This window comes from Nycticebus coucang, chromosome 21 (genome assembly GCF_027406575.1).
Source record: "Nycticebus coucang isolate mNycCou1 chromosome 21, mNycCou1.pri, whole genome shotgun sequence".
NCBI classification, from domain to species: domain Eukaryota; kingdom Metazoa; phylum Chordata; class Mammalia; order Primates; family Lorisidae; genus Nycticebus; species Nycticebus coucang.
The window spans coordinates 9,164,767-9,179,222 of NC_069800.1; the positions used below are offsets into that span (position 1 = coordinate 9,164,767).

The following is a 14,456-nucleotide window of genomic DNA, read 5'->3' on the forward strand; positions in this document are numbered from 1 at the left end:
TTTCTCACTACCAAAAGCAGAATCAGAGGACAGCCATTGAGTTTGGTGAGGGAAGCAGAAGAAGATGAAATTCACGCACTCATTCAGCAGGTTTTTCATTTGTTCACTTAATCACCTGATTTTATTTTCTATGTCAAGGAGCACTGGAAATTTGTGGTATATCACTACTGTTTGCCCACAGTTGCCCAAACTTAAAGAAAGTGTACAACCTCCCTTGGATCTGGCCTGGTTTGGAGGCCATGAGGGGAAACAACATAGACACTGCTGTGAATCCTTCATCACAAACCAATTCCTGCTTCGTGATAAGCATTAACTTTAAGAGGCATTAGTATCCCTTCTCTAACAGCACATAACTACACCAAGTTGAATGCCTCGTCAATCCCAAGGAAAATGCAATAGACAGTGACTGTAGGTGCACAGCTAACTAACTGCACTGCTTCAGGCAAATCACTTAACCTCTCTGTGACACAATTTTCACATCTTGGAAATCAAAAAATGATCTTTACAGCTCTGCGATTTTATCATCCTGTGAACCAGAGAAATGAGTTAAACATCTGAGTGTGGTAATTCACTTTATTCCAGCATAAAATTCACAGTCCCAACATTTACTGCCCACGGTTTAGTCTTTTTTAATGTCCTTTCTGGGAGTCTTAGCTTCCAAAATTCTCCAGGAAACTTCTCACAATTCAGTTTCTACAAGGTTAATGAAACCTGTACATTTTTGCATCATATAAATATTCAACCTAAATCTCATTTCAAATACTGTGTTAACAATTTTTGAAACAGAACATTGACTCTTTTGCTACTGTGATGGGAAGTTTCCTACAATTCTGGTTGTGTCTCAAAGAATGCTGTGAAAACACTGATACTATTGAAAACAGAAATATCTTCACTGCTGTCTTCATTTTATCTAATGAGCACAGAGAAAAGGCTCAAATCTGAGACAGAGAAGGGCATACGCTAGGATCAGAAGAGGGTTATTTGCAAAATAACAAATCTTAAATAGATGCAGTCTGGTTAGGGACACTAGCGGTAATGTCAAATCTACTTAAGACATTTAAAGATATCACACTCTATCATACCAGTAGTTAGGTGCCATTGGGGTTCTTTTGGTAGTTTATATACTACACAGCAAGTTACAAGCAGGTATAGAGAGATGGAACTCCATGCTACAGTTAACGCCAGCGTTCAATGACAGAATTGCTGCGAGGCCCCGAGAAGATGGCACGGCCGACAACGCGGCTTCCAGGCGTCAGATCCCAAGGTACTGGTTCATCTTGTCCAACGCGTCACACACGGTGTTCAAGTCACTGTGAAGGTCCTGCACCACATTTTCAATACTTCTGGTGTCTTTCAGAATTTCAATGCTCTGAGTGTAGGGATTGAAGTGCACTGAGAAGGGGTGGGTGATGGACTTTGCAAAGTCCCTGCAGAACAAACAGGAATCAAAAAATACACCACCAACCCACAGTGATGCAAGAGATAGGTCACAGGAAGAAAGAGAACCAGAAAAATTAACAGTTATTTTCTCCAGATAGGAGAAAAGCAAATTTACCTCATCTTTTCTTTGGCTTCTTCGAAACTTTCCGAAACAAAGTAGGCCTCCTGGAAGGTGGTGATCAGGCATTCCTGTAAGCAAGTTGTCTTTGGGTCAAAGGCTTTCACACATGCCTTGTCAGAAAGGGCATGCTGCAAAACACACCACAAAACCCATTAAATTCTGTCACGAGACCCCCAGAGTGCCTCGACATCACACTTCTGCTACACATTCAATAGCTCAGTAATCCTACAGGGCTGCCCAGTTCCTTGTCCACAGAACTCTCCTGTACTCAGAATAAACTGGGCCTTAGGATTTTGTTTATTTGTTTGTTTAGTTGTGTTAGGTACTAAGGGGGGAAATGAGGAAATGATATATTTTTTATAGTCCATCAATAACCTATTTTTATTTTTTCTTATCTAGATATTTAATATAATTTTATTTTTATTTTTATTATTTTTATTATTTCTTATCTAGATATTTAATATAATTTTAATTTGCACCCCCCAAGGATATGATATTTTATTTATTATCAGCCAAATTGATACTGAAGGACACAGCCCAGAGCTGTACTCCAGCAGAAGTGGAATTTTAACTCTGAGCTATGAATAGAAGCAGGAACCACATAAATATGCTCCTCAATCTATTGCTATAAGCAACATGCTAAAATTTCACGTAACTGGCAGAAGTAATAATTACCTGCTTAGAGAGGTGATTGGGGCTCTGACTACACTATTTGTAGGCTTATTGCGAGGCGTTTGGAGGCCAGATGCTGTGTACCAACAGAGGCTGGAGTGGGCCTGGATATTTGAGGGTACTCGCAAAGCACTCATTTATGCTCCACTAAGTACAGCAGAGCAGTACACAGCAGATAAACATTGCCAGTCGGGGGGGAAAGAGCTAATATTAATAGTTATAGTTATACCCATTAGAGAAACAGGCAAGCTGGGGTAATTACTCTCTGAGCCGTCATTAGCTCAGTTCCGCTCCCTACATGACTGGCACTAAGAACAGCAGGAAACGAGGAATGACTGTTCTCCATATAAATTCAGTAATGTTAAAAGTCACTAGTCATTTCTTGTGACATGCCACCTGCCCTTTTATAGACCTGAGATTGATGATTCTAAAATGTAATGTAAATGGAAATCTCTGAGGAGCTTGTGACAAGGCAGATCAGGTCTCAATTTCCTTTGGTAGGTCTTAATGGAACCAAGAAATTCTTATTTTTTAAAGGCATCGAAGATCGTGATCATGGGCTACATTTTGGAACTATTCCTCTTGATTCAGTCTTATCTTTAATGTAAGGAGTTAAGAAGTTGGGAGAGAGGGGAAAGGGGTGGCAGAAACTACCTGGAACTGAGAGTTAGAAAGCTGGGCCTCTGGTCTGGGCGTTGCTGCTGTCTAACTAGGTAACTTGGCAAATCATTTGGTTTCTGATTGCCTCCATTTCCTCAACTGCAAATGAGAGATTTGGGTTGGATGATTCAGAAGACATTATTCCAGCCTATGGATTCCTCTCCTAGCACTTTTCTGCCCTCTCAATCTCTAACAGCTAAAGTTTCCTGGAGAAATTTTGAAAACCTTTTCCTGTTCAATACTCTTGGTTTACTCCTCCAACAAATGTAAAATGTATGGAATGATTTACAGCCCTCCAGGAAGTCATCTGTGGCTCCCTAAGTTTGAAAACACAACTGTGAACCAAAAGACTGACACCTCAGAGAAAGGGCAGTGCCATTGGCTTTCTTGCAGAGTTTCTCTGTCCAGATCAATGCCTACATGAATCACAGAATGCAGAGGGCTGCTCAGAGCGAACTCATTCTCTTGGCACACAGAGCAACTCCATTATAAGCAGAAGGTTACTGCGCCTGCAAAGGCATTTATGCTGAATTCAAGGCAGTGCAGTGAACATCACAGGACTGTGGTTACCTATGACCAAGAACTCTGTCCATATTTTAAAAACAAATTCACAAAACAGAAAGTCATTTTAGGAGAGCTGTTGCTTTTCTGCAAAGAATTGGCTTGCCATTGCTGGTGTGGTTTTGGGAGAGGAGCTGCCTTCTCTGCAGCCCGGCCCTCTGCTTGGCTGAACAGCCGCATTGTGGCTTGTCTTTCCACCCATCAGTACATGGAAGGCGCAGCGGCTGGTTAGGGGGCTCAGTCTTTCTTCTCTCTCATCTCCGCTTTCAGAGGCATGGGTACAGTGGCAGCAGAACACTTAAGCCATGGCTCCCTTGGGACATCTTAAAACACAGACTTTTCACTGAGTCAAGCTAAGACAAGCACAATTTAAAAGGAAGTGAAACTCATCTGCTTGGGGCTTCAGTGCTTCTACGGGACATCCTGAGCCTCCGTAGTCACCACGTGAAAAGAGGCCTCCAGCTGTGTGTAGGCAGCAACAGAAACTGAAATCCGTGTGAGTTAGAGAAACTCATCGTCTGCCAATTCCACTGGTAGTCAGACGTTCAGTCATTTTGACAGGTAGAGGGGATGAAAGTAGATCAAGAAAGGGCCAGAGGGCAGGGCGCTCTGCCCCAGGCTTCAGGAAAAATCAGTGGATTCACAGAACAAAATTTGAGGCAAAGACCATTAGGCAATGAAGATCACAGCTGCCCAAAGCAGTGTTTAAAGGAAAAACTAGAGGTTAATTATCTTAAGCTCTCAAAAACACAAACTGTCCTGGGCTGGGCCTATGGCTCAAGGAGTAGGGTGCTGGCCCCATATACCAGAGGTGGTGGGTTCAAAACCTGCGCAGTTTTTTTTTTTTTTTTTTTTGCAGAAAAACAAACAAAGCCCACATCTGTCCTCAGGAGCCTGTGGTGTATGTAACATGCTGGTTACCTGCTGGGGACCACTCCTCCAATGAAATATGGAACCAGTGTTTCTCCTTGGCTGTCAGTGAATCTGGGGGTAATAATCATACTCACAGATCAGCAGTGGAACGACCAGAGCCTGGAATTGAAGGAGCAGCCAGTACAGGAGACCATCAGATGAGGTGGTGATCACACCTCTCAACAGTCTCATTTACCCGGCAGGGCCTTTCGGATGACTGCCCAGAGCTTCCATGCATCCCAGGAGGCTTTCTGTCCCTGAATGCTATAGTGTGGCCCAAGGACCATAAAATAGCAGCATGCCTCCCTCGACTCTGAAGCCCACTGCCCAGCGGAAAAGCCCTACGGCATTGGCTTCTCAAGTCCAGTCCTTGTCCTTCCGTAAGCTGCCTCAGTTCCTGGGAGCAGCTGGCTATTGTGCCCCATCCCTGTGTCCAGAGTGGATTCTCTGTAAACACTGAGCCAGACTTTTTGATGTCCCCAGGAAAATCTGTGGTGATTCCTTCCTGAAGTGTTAACACTTGGATATCCTCAAGTCTGCAAAAATTAATCCAACTTCCTGCGGAGAGAAGCTTTATAAGGATGGCAGAGTCTGGCTGACAGTCACTTTAAAAGTGCAGGAGCACATGAGAGCCACCTTCTCTCATCTGGACACTCTCAAAAAGGGCTATTTTGGGTTTATCCACAGCGCTAACAACAAAGCACAGGACCAAGACGAGCAGCCCTGAGTTCTAAGTGCAGCTGTGCCTACGTCTGGACAGGACACCAAGTGAGTGGAGCTGCCCATGGCGGCTGCAGTGTCCTCTTTGATGGACTGTAAAGGCTGACCTACATGAATTCTAAAGCTCTTCTTGCAATATAATTTTAACAGAGTCTGCAAATATACAGCACTCAAACCAACATCACCTCTCTACACTCCAGCCATTATAAACCGGCCATAGCAGGTTGCCCCAAGCCTGGGGATGGCCTTATCCACATGGGTCCCCACTATCAATTAACTGGCTTTAGTGTACAAGTTTAGACTTATTTTCCACTTTAGCTTCTTTTTTCTTTCCTGGTTTCCTTTTTTTTTTTTTTTGACACAGTTTTACTCGGTTACCCTGGATAGAGTGCTGTGGCATCCATAGCTCATAGCAACCTCAATCTCTGGGGCTCATGCAATCCCCTTGACTCAGCCTCCAAAGTAGCCAGGACTACAAGCGCCTACCACAAGGCCTAGATAGTTTTTCTATTTTTAGTAGAGACGGGATATCTCTCTTGCTCAGGCTGGTCTCAAACACCTGAGCTCAAGTGATCCATCTGCTTCTGCATCCCAGAATGCTGGGATTACAGGAATGAACCACCACACCAGCCTCCATTATGGCTTTTCGAATATAAAAATCTCTTTTCAACATCAAGAATTTCCAGGACCCCTTATATACTGTTGGTGGGACTGCCAAGTATGACCTCTGTGGAAAATCGTATGCAGACACCTCAAATAACTTAAAGTAGACCTACCATTGGATCCAGCATCTCACTGCTAGGTATAGATCCAAAGAAAAAAGGTCATTTTTATTTAAAGGACACCTGCACACAAATGTTTACAGCAGTATAATTTATAATCACAATCACAACCTAAATGCCCACCAATATATGAATGGATTAATAAATTACAGTACATGCATACTATGGGTACTACTCAGCCGTAACAAAAAAGTGAAAAAATGGTGATCTGGTATCTTTTTGGACAAACCTGGAGGGAATTAGAATCCATTCTTCTAAGTTAAACATCACAAGAATGGTTTATGAAGCGAGTGTATGATGCCCCATGATCATATCAATGTATACAGTTATGATTTAATAAAAAAAAAAAGTTTAAAAAAAAAAAAGAATGGAGAAAGAAATACCAAATTGAAAGTAATGGATCAACACTTAAGTATGCATGTGGACATAAAATCTCAATGAAAATGCAGCCAGGATTACAGGATTGAATAGCAGATCTATTTTTAGATCTCTGAGTGTTCTCCATATATCTTTCCAAAGGGAATGTATTAATTTGCATTCCCACAAGCAGTGCAGAAGTGTTCCCTTTTCTCCGCATCCACGCCAACATCTCTGATCTTGAGATTTTATGATATAGGCTAGTCTCAGTGGAGTTAGATGATATCTCAAAGTAGTTTTGATTTGCATTTCTCTGATGATTAAAGATGATGAGCATTTTTTCATATGTCTGAAGGCCATGCGCCTGTCTTCTTCAGAGAAGTTTCTCTTCAAATCCCTTGCCCAGCCTGCGATGGGATCCCTTGTTTTTTTCTTGCTGATGTGTTTGAGTTCTCTGTGGATTCTGGTTTAACCTTTGTCAGAGATATACCCTGCAAATATCTTCTCCCATTCTGAGGGCTGTTTGTTTGCTTTACTTACAGTGTTCTTAGCTGTGCAGAAGCTTTTTAATTTGATCAAGTCCCAGTAAACCAAAAATCACAACATAACAAAGATATTTATACCAGAATGTTTATTGCAGCCCAATTCATAATTGCTAAGTCATGGAAAAAGCCCAAGTGCCCATCGATCCACGAATGGATTAATAAATTGTGGTATATGTACACCATGGAATACTATGCAGCCTTAAAGAAAGATGGAGACTTTACCTCTTTCATGTTTACATGGATGGAGCTGGAACATATCCTTCTTAGTAAAGTATCTCAAGAATGGAAGAAAAAGTACCCAATGTACTCAGCCCTACTATGAAACTAATTTAGGGCTCTCAAATGAAAGCTATAACCCAATTACAACCTAACAATAGGGGGAAGTGGGAAAGGGAGGGGGGGTGGGTAGAGGGAGGGGGATCGGTGGGATCACAACTGTGGTGCATCTTACAGGGGTATTTGCGAAACTTGGTAAATGTAGAATGTAAATGTTTTGGCACAGTAACTGATATAACGCCAGAAAGGCTATGTTAAGCATTGTGATAAAAATGTGTCAAATGGTCTATGAAGTGAGTGTATGATGCCCCATGATCATATCAATGTATACAGTTATGATTTAATAAAAAAAAAAAAGAAAGAAAATCCAGCCGGGGAGGGTAAGTTCACACCTCTTGGGTACAGTGCCCACTATGTGGGTGAAGGACACACTTACATGTATAACTTTGACTCAATCTGTACAAAAACAAAGTATGTAAACAAAACAAGTATACCCTCTAACATTCTGAAAAGTTTTTTTTTTTAATTTTTAATTAAAAACATGAATTTTCCAGAACCCAATTGTTAGTATATAATATTATAAAGTAATTAAGACTATAGGTCATTAAGATAAAGAATTAACATTCAAATTTGGCTCTATCTCTATCCAACTACATGACCTGGGCAAGCTACTTCACCTCTGGAAGCATATTCCAGTATTCATCTGGAAAACAGGAATATTAATAGTATCTATATCCTGGGGTCATGGCCAGAATTAAATGAGACACTGCAGGCAAATTGCCTGACAGAGGATGTGCTCAGTCTATCAGTCACCATTGTAAATAAGCTCAGGCCAGAGGGGACAGTTTGTGCACATATCCATTCAGCCACACCTTGGCCATTGGTGGCACCCCTCTCTCTCAGGGGTCTGGAACCACAAAGAAAGAAACGTGGCCCTCGCTATGAGGCTTCCTGGTCCTGGACTCCAACAGTGCCTGCCCAGGGTTCATCAGTTTAAATTCTTCCTTCCTGCCAGACACCTGCTTTTGCAGTGACACAGAGTTATTATCTCAACTATTCTAAATGTAAACCCTGTGATCCTCACTGTCTATATTAGGACTGGTTAAAGTTGGGAAAAAACTCAAGTGTGAAGTCAAGTTTATGAGTAGTTTGGGCCCTAGAGTCTGAATAAAAAATTGCAAACTCTCCTGCACTCACACCACTTTCACTTTTCCCACATCACAACAACAATAAATATTTACATTTACACATGAATAGGCACATTACGTGGGTATGTATGTAAAGTTTCTGGAGCCACCCTCAAATGCTTAGCCTGCAACCAAGCACAACATGACATCGACATTCCTATTGCCACATTGGGCAATGATGCATTATGCATTTTTTTTAATTAGAGATGTTGAAGGTTTCAGCGATTTGAATAAACTACAGGGGCAAGGGAATGACCTCTGTCTTCAAATCCTTTTGTGAAAAGCCAAAGACACGGTTTCCAGCTCCCACTGTCCAGTGTTTGTTCGGTCATTACTAATCACACTAGATTCATGAGAAGAAAGGGGAGGAGGAAGGGCAGCAGGAGCCATCTGTACCGGTGAAGGTAGGAGAGCTTGCAGCACTGAGTCCTAACTCTAGTCACACCACTGACCAACCAGATGACCTCAGAGAACCTGCAAGCTCCTCGAGCCTCTTCACATCCTGGCAGAAATTCTGAGCACCTCCCAGAGTTGTTGCAGTGGTAGTAAATACCAATGCTTGTAATAAATATAAACCTGTGTTCAGGAATGCTGATTAATAGCTACATGGAGGCAATACAATAAATTCACTATGCAGAGATACCCTAAAAATAAAGCCAAAATAATCATAGTAATTTGTTAAACCATCAGCTTTATCAAAGCTTAAAAAGCAAAACACATGTATTTATTTAATACTCCATGAGGTAGGTGCTAAAGCTAAATTATTTACCAAAAAAATCTGATCTCTGGTCTGAAGGTAATAAAGACCTATCATGGGTATCCAACCTTTTTTCTTTTCTGCCATATTGGAAGAATGAAGACTTGTCTTGAGCCTCACTGGAAATGCACAGACACTAAGAAAGGTTGATTAGCAAATAAAAAGGTCTGTGGATACTTTCTGTGATATCCAACACCATAGATAAGCAGGTTGGATGCCCTTGAAGACAGGACTTTTGCCCATGGGGAAAAAAATAGAAAAATAGAACCCTTTAAAGATGGGTTAACTTTTTGAGATAAGACTCAGCCAATTCACTAATTAGCAATCATTTCCTTGCCACCTGACATGAACAAACTTCACTGTCCCTTCTTTAAGAGAGTTCAAGAAAGATCTATATCAATCCTTTTCTTAAAACTTCCTTATTAGACTCTAAGTTCCTTGATATCTTGGACCATTGATTTTGTATTTGTTGAATATAATGAATGAATAAGTAGCAAATAATAAATGAAAAAACAATAGGCATAGAGTTAGATAAAGGCTAGGATAGAAAGAAAGTGTGTGGCAGGACAGATGCAAGTTGCACTGTGGGTAAATGGCCATCAAGTATCCTTTTATCAACCTTTTTTAAAAGTCGGTGTTCCGGATGACCTAATGCATTATTTATTGCTCCCCACAGTGATGGGAGATGGGGAAAAGCCCCACTCAGACACAGAGTCACCATTACTCCAGTGAAGAAAAGTTTTCAAATTTATGTTAGCTTTCACATGCTTTTCCATGTTTGTTTTGTCTTCAAAGAAAAAAAATTTTAGGATATGTTCTGCTTAACAGGAAAAGGTAACCCCTGTAATCCCAGCACTCCCAGCACCGAGAGTTCAAGACCAGCCTGAGCAAGAGTGAGACCCGGTCTCTATTAAAAATAGAAAAACTAGCTGGGAATTGTGGCAGGTGCCTGTAGTCCCAGCTACTTAGGAGGCTGAGGCAAGAGGATTCCTTGATTCCAAGAGTTTGATGTTGTTGTGAGCTGGGCTGCTGCCATGGCACTCTAGACTGGGCAACCATGAGACTGTATCTAAAAGAAGAAGAAGAAGAAGAAGAAGAAGAAGAAGAAGAAGAAGAAGAAGAAGAAGAAGAAGAAGAAGAAGAGGAAGAGGAAGAGGAAGAGGAAGAGGAAGAGGAAGAGGAAGAGGAAGAGGAAGAGGAAGAGGAAGAGGAAGAGGAAGAAGAAGAAGAGGAAGAAGAGAATTGTGGATACTTAGGAAAAAATCTATACCAAAGCCTCCAGCAACTCAGCTGGGGCTTATGTTTAGGGTGTAGTTGGAATAGCACAAAATATTTTACTGCAAAAGGTAACTGCATTCAAAACTGTGAGCATGTTTACACAGGAATTATGACAATGCTTTTGGTAAAGTTACTCCTATATTGGTCTAGGACCAGCATCCATTAATTCAGCAGGGCCTCAAGGCACCAGGCACCTTCACAAGCCAGGCAGGGAAATGGTAGGGGGAGGGGCTCTAAGGAAGGCGTCTCATGTCACGTCCTCTTTGTGAGCAATCAGAAGGTATTTCTCATAGGAAGAATTCCTGAATTGTAAAAATGGTCCAACATAGCAATCATAGAGATGTTGGGGTGTTGAAATTTGAGAGTGAGAGAATGCTAATGACCAGAGGTGATGGGCCAGAACCGGAAGGTGCATGGCGGACACTGCCCTTCAGGGTACAGATTTCTGGCTGATTTCCATTCCCAGACAATTCTGTCCACACCAATAAGAACAGAAACAACAGATTCACCCCAGTGCTGTCTACACACGCCTCATTAACCAGACCAGAAGACCCCATCAAAAGTCGGGGCTATGAGAGAGATTTGTTTTTGTTACTGATGTAATTCATAAACTGTCTGAGGAGAATGTAAATAGATGGAGCTCAAGAGCCACATCGTTTTCTGCCTCTCTTTTCAGGGAAATTGAGAAGCATTTTGTAGAGGACCTGGTCTTAGAGGAAATGACATTAAGCTATTGTGGTGACCAAAGCCCCACTGCACTCACAATAACCCCTCAGTGGTTTTTTTGTTGAGAATTTAGCAAAAAAAAAAAAAAATGACCACATTACGTCAGGTTTTTATTACTTTGAACATTACTCTCTATTCCAGCCATGCTAAGCCTTAGACCAGTGATTTTCAACCTTTTTTATGTCAGGGCACACTTGAACCTGTAGGTAAACTTCTGTAGCACACTTAAATTATGTTGATCAAAAAAAAAAAGAGTAAAAGAAAGAATATATGTACTGTGCTTTGAACTTAGTTTGAAAATAATTTAATTAATGATATTTAAAAACTTTCATGGAACACCTAAGAGCCTCTCATGGCACACTGATTGAAAATCACTGCCTTAGACAGTTCCCTGAACAGGCTGGACTTTCATAGGAGTCCTCATGCTACACACGCCGCTGGCCACTGACTGGCCTGCGCACCCCGCCCTTTTCCTACTCGGCCTCTCCCCTCCGAGAGTCAGCCTGGGCAATAGGGCCCTGTCATGAGGGTTTGTCGGGCATGGTCTCAGGAGCGCCAGGCAGGCATACTGGTCACCCCTTTACACGACGTGCCAGGACCAACCATGTCTCTGGAGCGCCAGGCATACTGGTCACCCCCTTACACGACGTGCTATCTGTATGGTTGTCCATCTCTTGCTGTAGAATGCACTGCAAACTCTTTGATAGCAGGGACCCCAGACAGCAGAGCCCTGTGTGTAAGCACTTGGATCCTGGAGCCTGGCCTGCCTGGATTGGCCCCAGCTCCATCACTTACCAGCTGCGTGATCTTACACAATTTCCTTACTGTCTTTGTGTCTCATTTGCAATAATATCACTTGTCACATGGAGTTGTTATGAGGATGAAGCAGGAGCACCAGAAATACTGAGGTCTATTTAAACACCCTAATTTGGGTGGCTGATGTTATTTTCTTCTTGTGCTTTATCATTATCACTTGTCTCTTTAACCCCAGGGCCTTGCATGGCCTGTAACACCTTGTAGGCGCCCCATCAAATGTTTGAGGAATGAATGAATGAATGGAGTCATAAAATGAACAGACTCAATAAAACTATAGTGAAATTGCATCTTTCAATATAATAAACAACCAAAAATCTCCACATTGGAGATATATTCCCAATTATATTATTGCACATATAAGGGTAATCAATGCTCAAAATAAAAACTCTGGTATAATCTACACTCCTGATCTTAGTGTGAATAACCAAAGAAAGATTAAATTACTTTTAGTAACCTTTCCAGATTATACATCACATCACATTCTAAATTCACCAAAACTTGCTTTCACCTGGCGGTATAAATAGCAATTCTTAAATAACCAGAATACTTAAAGTGTCAGAATGTTCCAGGTCTCAAAACTCCTGAATAAATGATTGTTTTACTGCATTTTAAGGCAAAAAAAAAAAAAAAAAAGAATAGAATTTCCTAGGCACGATTTCATGCATTAGATTCCTCTCTGACAATAGATTTATTTTGTTTGTTTCTTTATACTATATGCCTACAAGTGTTTTAATATGCATTAATTTTGAAGAAACTGAAGTAACCTCAAACTCCTCTTGAAGAAGTACACGTTGGGGTGGAAAAAGGGAGCCTGGGAGGTGACAGAGTCAGAGCAGCCAAACCGCACTCAAGAGTGAACTTCAGTCAGTCAGACTGTGCCCAGTCCATTGCCCACTTTCAGCACTGAGTTCATGCCAACCATTGTCACCCAGCATTGAGCATACATTTGCCATTCCTGTCGACCTGTGCACGCAGCTGCTCACCCAGGAGTCACACCACGAACCCAGAAAGGCCTGACCCATTTTCATAAAGTACAAAAAGTTAGGTCAGGACCCACATCTAAGGTACCGAGTCCTCTGCATTAAATATTTATGGGGTATCTGTCTGTGAGTAGCAATGCACAGACAAATCAATATTTTCCATGACCTTGAACCAGTTTGCATGGGACGGATGTGCCATTCACAGCTTCACACCTGTAATTCCCCAATGGAGGAGAGGAGCCCTGCTCCTTATGCCCGCAGTTGTCCTTCTTGTTTGCAAAGGCCAAACTCGATTGTGAAGAAATAGCACTAAAAAAAAAAAAAAAAAAAAAAAAGAATGAATAAATGAAAAAAAGAAAAGAAATCCAGTGAACTAGTCAACAAGCTCTTCAATAAAATAAAATAGCCCCCAAATAAAATGGTTCACTGTTCGTAATTTCCTCAGCATCATCAATTTAAATACATTTATATCAAGACATTTACTGAAACCTGTTTTCTTGCTTACTATTCCCTCCCAAGGTTTAGGGTATCTGGAAAAGTATTAACTACAAAGAGTCCTGTGCCTCCTGGATTCAGAAACCCTCTGGGTCAAATTATATCCCCTGCAATAACTTTAAAAATAAAAAACATAGATTTTGAAATGAATGAATATATCAAAATGATAACACCATAAAAATATGCTATGTATTTACCAAACTGTGTTTTAATGACATAAGTTCATACAAACGTGGAAAACAAGTTGGAATCCAATAGTCCCAACAAGATTTTTGCACTTGATTTATTCATTCAATAAACATTTGTTTGAGTTCCTACTGGGTCCCAATGCTTGGTAAAGAATTGTAGTAAAGAAATAAGAGAGAGGTCAAGATAGCCAGTATTTGGATATGCCTATCAAATAACTAAAACCACATTTTTTTTTTTTGAGCCAGAGTCTCATTCTGTTACCCAGGCTACAGGGCCATGACATCAGCCTAGTTGACAGCAACCTCAAATTCCTGGGCTCAAGCAATTCTCCTGCGTTGGCTGCCACAACGCCCAGTTAATTTAATTTTTCTATTTTAACACAGATGGGGTTTTACTCTTGCTCAGGTTGGTCTCAAACTCCTGAACTCAAAGGATCCTCCCACCTCAGCATTCCAGTGCTAGGATTACAGGTGTGAGCCACAATGCCCAACTAAAACTATAATTTTAATATAATTTTTAGTGAAATCTTAAAGGTATGTATATGAATGCATAGATTTATATATGTATCTGTGTGTACTTACACACAGAGTTCCTCCTTGATACACAATAATGTTACAACTCTATAAACTCAGCAAGTCGAAAAAAATATCCCAAGTTGAAGGTATATTTAATATACCTAACCCAAACATGATCGCTTAGCTAGCTTACCTTAAACATGCTCAGAACATTGACATTGTAGCCTAGGGCTACACAAAATTACCTAACACAAAGCCAACCTTATAAGAAAGTGTTTGAAAGACCAAGAATTAAAAATTCAAAGAATGATTTCTGTTGAATGTACATCACTTTCACACCATCCTGAAGTTGAGAAACCATACACTGATCCTTCATGAAGTTGTAGACCGTGTGTGTGTGTGCAGAGACATATATACACAAATATAAAAAGCCACCTCATTGGCCTGACTATTAACATCAGCTCCCA

General features: G+C 41.1%; 1 pseudogene; it reads right to left on the reverse strand.

Moving 5' to 3' along the window:
- Nucleotides 1–1,252: 1,252 nt before the first annotated feature.
- On the reverse strand, nt 1,253–14,191 carry LOC128573441 (tryptophan 5-hydroxylase 2-like; annotated as a pseudogene).
- Nucleotides 14,192–14,456: the final 265 nt, after the last annotated feature.